The sequence below is a fragment of the Grus americana genome, chromosome 7, assembly GCF_028858705.1.
Source record: "Grus americana isolate bGruAme1 chromosome 7, bGruAme1.mat, whole genome shotgun sequence".
Lineage (NCBI taxonomy): Eukaryota > Metazoa > Chordata > Aves > Gruiformes > Gruidae > Grus > Grus americana.
The window spans coordinates 27,194,376-27,203,321 of NC_072858.1; positions in this window are offsets into that span (position 1 = coordinate 27,194,376).

The window sequence follows — 8,946 nt, forward strand, 5'->3', positions numbered from 1 at the left end:
CACTTATGGTTAAGCACATGGCTAAGTGCTCTTCTGAATTGGAGTTTAAAGAGTTGAAGGAATCTAGTCTTCATGCAATCTGAATTGATCCTGCCTGCTCATGAGTATGTAAATGGTTGGTCTGTTACTAATGAATAATTTTGGTCCTTTATCTCAGAATGGCATAAAAGTATTTGTCTGCTCTATTTTTGTCAGTTTGGTGATTTGTCCATGTGTTCCATGTATTTGCAGAAATCCTTACTGCATTTTGCTTGCAATTGGTTCTCTGAATTTGTCCCGCTGCCCTCAGTGTGTTTATTCCTTAGCATGTACTGGATTAGCTGATTTATTTGATTTGGATGCTCCTTCTGTAAGCTGTGGGTGAGAACAAAGTCTTGTGTTGAATCCTACTTCAGTGATTTAAGTGAAACCAGGATTGGGCCCTTGGCAGTTACACACACACACTTAATTTACTTCTTGATAAGCATTAGTAAGTTGCATACTCCAATGCTGGTCACATATCAAAGGCTTTTTAGAGAAACAAAATGTGTCACATGAGAACTGGTCCCTTAGATAATTGGAGATGCTACACTGCATCTTCAGTACCAGGAGTTTCTGCATTCCAGCCTTGGCTGTATCACTGACTCACTAAACTGTGTTTTATAAACATACCTGAAACATCTCTGGAAATATCTTACAATCTGTCCATTTCTTAATTTCTCAAACAAGATTTAAACTGTTTAATTCACAGGAAAGCTAGTTAATGCCTTCCAAAATTCTGAATGTTTAAAATTCTGTGTACTTTACATACTATTATTTAACTGAAATATATGAAGAAACACAATGTGCCTTTTAATAGTTACTCATGAAGTACCAATCAGTTCCTCTTTAGTCTCCTCCCTCCAATTAATTAATTTCTTTCTCTGTGTGCTGTTTTAAAATTACCTAATTACCTGTAAACAAAAGGAAACATTTTTCTGGGTTTTTTAATGGTGGAGTTTAATTTTTACTAATCTCATTAAATAATAATATTAATAAGACTTAACATTTCTCATACAAAGAGAGGGAGTGCACTATAGAAAACATGAATAGATTTAACCAGTGTAAAACAGCTTGAGCCATTTTCATTTGTACTGTGTATTATGTATTTTTTTAAAGAAGAAAATTAGACACGGGAGAATTAATTTTAACATCATTGCTTATGAATTATTAATTCCTTGTGACTGAAGTTATTTACATACTGAATAATACTTAGGCAAAGAGCAATTAGAAAGGTGTAGCTTTCTCAAACTTTAAGTAGCCAAAGTAATGGGCTGTTGCCCATTTTTTTTTTGAAGTCTTATTTGGTTTGACAGCCACATTTCCACTAGTTTTCCCATGTGTATATGTACACCCTTATATATATTCTTGCAAAGGTAGTGTTGTAAATTCGATATTCTCTCCCTTTATATCTACCACTTGACCTCCCAGTCACACTTTAGCAGTTTTGTGTTTTAACTATATATTGATTTTTTTTTTTTTTTGGGGGGGGGGAGCTACCAGTATCTCAAATTCAGTTGCTTTCCTGCAGCTCTGCTTCCCTTTCTGTTCCTCAGAGTGACTTCTGTGTTGCTGCTCATTCTCCTGCTCATTCTTTCAGCCCTCCATTGATTGCCTGTTTTGTTTGCTATAAGATCTAGTTCCATTTGTTACTTCATAGCTTCTCAAATATTTGACTCCTAACTTCTCTGCTGTATTTTTTTTTTTCTTATTCTAGTCTGAACTGTGCCCTTGAGGCTGTTCCTACTATTCCTTTACCTACCTTCTTCCTATTCTCGGCCCTTGGCCATGTCTGTGTGGGGGGGTTACCCTTCTTAGTTTGCTTCCATGGCTTGGTCAGTCTTTAAGGGAAGCAGATGTGTACAGATCTTTGATCTGAAATCTTTTTTTGTCATAATTCCTCGTTCATACCGCTAAAAGAAATTGCAGTTTTATTTAGAGAAATGTACCTGTGTAATGTATACCTGTGGTTACTATTAGAGGTAGTTGTGTCGAAACTTGTGTCTTAAAATTACAACTTCCTACATCAGTCTATCTTTCACATCTTTCCTGATGTGAACTGTCAATTACTTCCAGCTGTTATTTTCTTTCCTCTAGTTTTGCAAACATTTATGCTGGCCAAAGAATTTTGGCTCAGTTTCTAGAGCCAAAGAGAAGTAGTGATGTTACCAAGTGCCAATACTGTAGGAAGGTACAGAAAGGCCAAGTCTTGTCTGCTTAACTTGAGGCCATAGTCTTCAAGTCAAGCTATAAAAATGCTGAGACTGTGACGCTGTAATATTATAGTATTTTATGTGATATGAAAGTATCTGGGGGTCTCTGATAAAAAGGTCTAAAAAGCTGTTCAAGATGTCTACTAAATTGCAAAAGAAAGAATACAGGCTTGCATATTATTCCTTCCTTAATGCCAGATGGATTAGTGTTATGATAATGAATATCGAAGGAAATAAAAATGCTTTGTCACTTGTTGCAAAGTGTTGCCCAGAATAGTAATCCATCATTGCTTTTTCACAAAAGAAGCTTGATCAGTGAATAAGATCTCAGAGATATTACTGTCTTTATGAAAATGCTTATTGCCACTATTACCATAAAGCAGGCTAAGCCCTAGCAGTTTAGCAGGAGTCGAGACAGGACCTAACTGAAACGTTCAACGAGATTACATGGGTTTACAGTAATGGGTTAACTTTCCTCCTAGTTACTGTCATGCGTGACTATTCTGTTCTTCCCTGCAGTGTGCAACAAGCAGATGGAATGGTCAGCAAGTCAAAATATGAGATGTTGGAAAGGTCATGATACTACAGGATGCCACTGTCATTCTCATCTGTCTTACAATTAGGATAGCTTGTTCTTGTAGCAAGTGTCATAATGAGGACTGTAATGAATACAACTTATATCTGTTCTTCTCACCCAGGAGCTGAAAACAAAGGATAGGTGAATTTGTATTAATGAGGGACCAGGCAAGGCAGCTTTTATTTACACGGGTAAATGTTTCTCATTCATATAGTCATGCTTATATTGGGGGGGAAAAAAAAAAGATTGCTAGGTTAACTCCTAAATGAGGGGGGTTACTCAAAGACTATTTTAAGTCTTGAACTTTTTAAGGTTGAAAAAAGCTTGATGTATTTGTATTATTTGCAAAAAAATTTGCCCAGGATGTCTATGATTACAATAATGGGCTTAGGTTCAGGATACCCAGGTCTTAGCCACAGAACTAATGTAGAATTTAGTGACGATTATTCCAAGACCACTCATGTTGGTAGAAAATTTGGCAAAGGTGTCTGTACAACTTAAGAGTTCTTCTAGATATTACAAAGCAGTTGCTGGCGGAATTGCTCTGTTACTGAATGTCTGTGATATGACAGGGTTAGATTATGTGTCTCTGCCAGCCTGGGACAGTAGTACGTTATTAGAATTAAAAAAAGTACCTATTCAAGAAGACCTCAACCAGCTGCTCTTAAAAGAATGAGATGCAAGGGTAGAACAAACAAAAGAGATAGTGGTTGTCATATCAGGACTAAAACATTTTACAGGATTCAGGTGTAGTGAGAGATTAGATGAATTCACATGAAGTACTTTAGCCACAGCAGTGCCCTTGGGCAATCTGAGATGGCTAGAGCAGCTGGCAAACGTGTAGGTAGGTCTCTGCTCAGTGGCTGCAGCTATGAATAGGGCTGTTGCAGCTGAGCTTTCAAGGTAGTATACCTGTAAAGCTGCAACATTATTTTGTTTTTCTGCCACTTGGCAATTTATGGAAAAGTACCTCTGAAAGATGGGTAAGTTTGCGTATTCAGCCTTTATGATAGCTGCAAGATAATGAAGCTCTGTAAGTTCCTTCAGCAACTCTGGCAAATGCTGGAACCATTTGTTTGTGACATGGAGCGCTTATTTCTGTCATCCGCTAACACTCAGGACCAATGTGGAAAGTGTCATCTTTTGTGTGAATGGAGAATGGAAACAATACTTCTTGTGGCTTCTCTTAGGTCTCTGTTTTGTTTCAATATCTTGGCTGTCTTTTAAACTGTAGTTTCAGTAAGTTTGGGTGACTTGTGTCAGAGCTCCATTACTACAAATCCTGATGTCCAGTATATCCATCAGTCTGTGCAATGTTCTCTTGACTTACCAGGCAATGACTGGTGGTCACACCTGCCATGCTAGTAAGCATCTTTCAATCGGGTAAACAAAAGTATAGAAATAATGTCATGAAACTTAGCTTATTCTTGAAGGCCCTGTGTTATGTTTAGTGTTGTTATCTGGGTTATAGTAGTGCCTATTAACCCCTAGCAAAATTAATAATCATTGACTAATGTACCTAAGCAGCAATGACAAAAAGCAGAAATGGAATTAGACAGCCATTGTGATTTTCCCATGGTTACATTGCAGGTGAGTGGTGGAACCAGAAATCTAATCAATGTCCCATGATTTCCTGGTGTTTTCAGCTATCTGTGCTAACTTTCGCTAAAAGCATCTGACTACACAGAATTATACTACTGAAGATTTTGTTCATGGTGTCTTTGTAATAATTTTTAATGATATGGTGTATTTTCTTGCTTTCTTGTCATTTGTGGTAAAAGTAGCAGTAAAATACATAAAAGCATGATTTAAACCATAAAAACAAGAGATTCATACACCATGAGTTTTTTGTATAAATAGATATAAGACAATAAACACGAAACAAAATAAATATTAGAAAGCTAATACTCCTAGTCAAGAAAATGCTACTGTTCAGATTGCAAACTTTTTATGCATCATTCAATACTGGTAATCAGTAAATTACCTCATGCATCAGGGAATGCAGCGTACCTGGTTGAGGGGCTGATCCTCTGCTTAGAGACTGTAACAATGGAATGTTAGACCTTTGCCATAACTAGATAAATATGGGTGATGGAGAAAAGCTATGTATACTTTATTCTGATTCATGGTAGAAGCTTTACACAGTGATAACATAAAAAGATTCCAAGAGTGACTTTTCATTACAGTTGCAAAAGCATTGGAGTTAAGTCAATAGTGGAAATATATAGGACTTGTGCAAATATTTTTGTGAACACTATTTTTCGTGAAGAAGAAAAACATCAGGAACTTACATAGATCAACTTTTGTTCTCAGGCATGCGGTGTATATTTTTGACTGTGTGGTTCATGGGTGGGAAAAATGATGGATGATATACAAGAAAACTCTGCTGAGTTATGTTTTGCACTTTTTCTGAAAGCTGCAGTATACCTGAATTCATTCTCGGTCTTCATCTCCCACAGCTCACAAGCTGAATCTCCATGATTATATGTAAAGTCCTTTGCACTGCCATCAAATATCTTGTAGCCAAATCAGGACGTGTTTCCTACAGAATATGTAAAGATCAGTGGAGGGGATCTTTCCACTGACTTCAGTGAGCTTTGAATCTCACTGTAACTCACTCTTTAAAGCATTACAAATAGGAGATCTGAAGGCAGGGGTGTATTTGCATATCTCCTCAACCCCTTGAAATACCAGAGGTGGTTGAATTTTTATACTTTTTGACTTTCATGAGACTTTTATCCTTACCTCCCCCTTTCCTCTTCTCTAATCCCCCTTCCCCTCCCCCCCCCCAGTTTGATTTCAGCCCTCATTCTTTTTCTCCATGTTTTATATATTCTTTTTCTCTCTGAGAGGAGGAGAAAAAGGATGTGGTTAGTTTTACAAGCTATGTTTCAAAAACTGATACAGAGTGTGTAGACCTAAAGAACTTGGATATTTTGTGTGCTGTAAAGATGTCATCCTTTGCTCAGTGTTCCTGAGTTAGAGATTTTTTTTTTGTTAAGCATACTTTTTCTAGTACTTAGTCAATGTAAGCCCTCTAAAAATTAAGCAGAGAACCAAACTGATATTTGAAAACACCATATGCTGATCAAATTAACACTAAAATGTCCAAGCTCTCCAGTTTTTCAGGGGTACTAAGTGGGAACGGACTGCACTGCAGGATTTGACCCTGACTTTACATAATCCATGAATGGCAAGGTATATATTGTTAAGGTTAAATCAGATAAACTAATTTTCTGCCATAATTAGACTAGTGAGAAGCCCTTAGAGTTGTACAGAGTCAGTTATTTACCTAGTTGGTTGACTGACTGACTCTTTGCTATTGCATTAAATGAGGAGGAAATACCAACATGATCCTGTTCGTCTTAGGTCACAGATGAAACGGTTTCCACAAAGCTTTTTTGGGTAATAATACTTGTTTCTCATTATTGTAGGTATGAAAGTATTAATGGGAAGGTATCCTGGTATGAAAGGGTTGCTTTATTAGGTTACACTGTTGCTGTAAATGTTTCCTAATTATCTCTGTTATGGTAGAAATCTGAAAAAGTGTAAATTGAGTGCTTTGCATAATTTATAAAAGCTGAATGTTTCCTAATTAGTTCTGTTAGGTTAATGATACCACAGCCTCATTTTTCCATGGCCCTGAGCAATGACCTTTACCCTCCCCATTTTTAACACTTTCTTTTAGTTCAAAAACATGTGGTGACCTTCCTCATCTCGAATGATCTTTGGGAGACATAATGCTTTGGAAAATGTTACAAATCCCTTCTCCCCTCTCCCTTTGAAAGTAAAGAAATGGCCTGCTTTATGCAGGCAGAGTAAAAGCCTGATTTATACAGATCCTCTGAAGAATGCTGGTGAAGTGCATTCCTTCAGTGTTTTCATAGAAACTGATGTGAGCTGCATTAGCAGAAGATGTGAAAATGGTGAGGTGGGGGAGAGAAAAACCTCTCTCAAAAGGATTCTAAAATAACATTTTGCATCCTCGAGTAATTCCCAGCTCTCCCTGGCAACCATTCATTTCTTCCGAACAGCAGAAATTTGCAATATGAAAGTGGATTGGCTTGCTTTTCCCATGGGGCTCTGTATCTCTTCATCCACCGCCTAGGGTAAAAAGCAATGCATACGTTTACAATATAAATGTGATTTAATCGACCTCCCTGTCAGCGAGAAATGGCAAGCATATCAAACAAGCCCAAGATGTTAGGAAGAAAAAATCATAAATTATTCCAGTGATGAGTTTCTGAGCAGCATTTTGGACTACTAGATGATTCTATGTAAAGCTGTTCCTTGAAACAATAATTAAGATAATTCTGTGTGACAAGGAGAAAAATGTTCAGCTTTGTATGAAATGTGCTTTGTGTTTAGAAAGCTGAATATTCACTATATCGATCAGAATTTCCCTTAGCTGCTGCAATGCAAAGCTAAAACTAATGGAATGATTCACCATCTGTATTTCGAAGTCCTTATTTATTTTATCATATGCAAAATCAATTGGCTTCTAAATCAGGAAGATGATGGGTTCTTTTATGGGTGGGTCTCTGTGCATGTATACTGTAAAATCTTAAGTAAGAGTATTTTTCTGAGCTGTGAATACACTGCTATGTGTGTGTGTGGGGGAAGATCTATTTATTACTATTACTATTATTTCTGTTGCTTGAAAGACACTTGAGTTGTCCTGAGAAGAAAAGCAAAAGGATTCTTTAGTGAGGAAGTGGTCATAGAATCATGCCACTTAATTTATTAAAAGAGCCCCTTCTGGAATTGTTTCCTATTCATAGTCAGAAACACACAATTTCTTTATATGCTTTATTTCTTAAAAATATAGCAAAGTTGGAAAATTTTTTTTTCCAGATGGGACAGTTCCCTACATAAATGTGATCATGGTTGGTTCCTTCTCTGTGCCTCCCTCCTCCAGCAATGTAATTTTTTTTTTTGACTAATACAGTGTGGATCAAGCCACAGGGACCTTAGTTGGGAATTCTGTACTGGGATTTTTGGCCCCCTCCAGATCTTTTTCTGCAAAATAGCTGGTCCTGTCAGTGTAGGATTACTGGAGGGACCAAGGTGTATTAAATTTGTATATATCAGAAAGATACTATGACTGGATTTTCAGGCTACTGCCCTTTCCTGACTTGCAGTAGTTGTTATTATTTTAAATGTTATGCCATTACATGTATCTCTTCACTATTAATATAATACAGCAGTAGTTGGTGGAAAGCTTAGTTTTACCTCATTCTTAAGAATGGAGATTTGGCACTTTGTTCTCTTCTTCTAGCCTACTTCATCCTTTTAATAGTGAAAAATGCTTCCTGTTGACCTCTGTCTTCCATTGCAATGCTTAATATGTGCTTGTTTAGTTTGAATTTTTCTCTTTGTACCTGTTAGGAACTTACAACTTTATTTACAGTCTCATCCCCATCGTAACTTGCTTCATATCTGCCTGTTATAACTAAGGTTTTGGTTAAAACCAACCATGATCTAGTGGATTTTTCCAAGTCATTTCCTACATTGAATGTTTTGACCTGGTGTAGCATGTTTCTTGCAAACTCCTTTGACAGAATGTGTCATTTTTGAACTTTACACTTGGATTCTTGGCTCCAGCACACTTTGAATTACTGCCTTTCTCCCCCTCTTGTGAATAAATTATAGTTCCTACCTCTTAGAGGATTGTCATACTGTCTCCTTCACTGACCTCATGTTCTTAATTCACTTGAAAATTTCTTGTTATTTAACTTAATCTCTTGTGTAGCTTTGCTTTCTTCCTCTGCAGTGCCTTTTCTTTTTGTGCTCTTGGAACTTCAGTATATAATCTTCCCAGCCTTCTTTTGTACCTGGTGTTTTACCTCTTAAAGGTCTTTACAGCAAAGTTGATTTCTCTAGTATCCTGGCAAGACTCCAGTTTAAGTAATTACATTCTGTCTTTCTAAATTCTTCTTACCCTTTCAATTGAATGTGTGATGGTCCCTCTCTTCCTGCCCTTTGCTATTGTGTGCATTGCTAAGCAGTCCCTGTGCTTCAGCCTGCAGCTTTCCTGCTATATTGTCCGATCTGATGTGCTTTGGGACAAAGGGAAAACTTAAGATACTATTTATCATTATTTTAACATGTAAGCCATACCTCCTTTATGCTTTACTT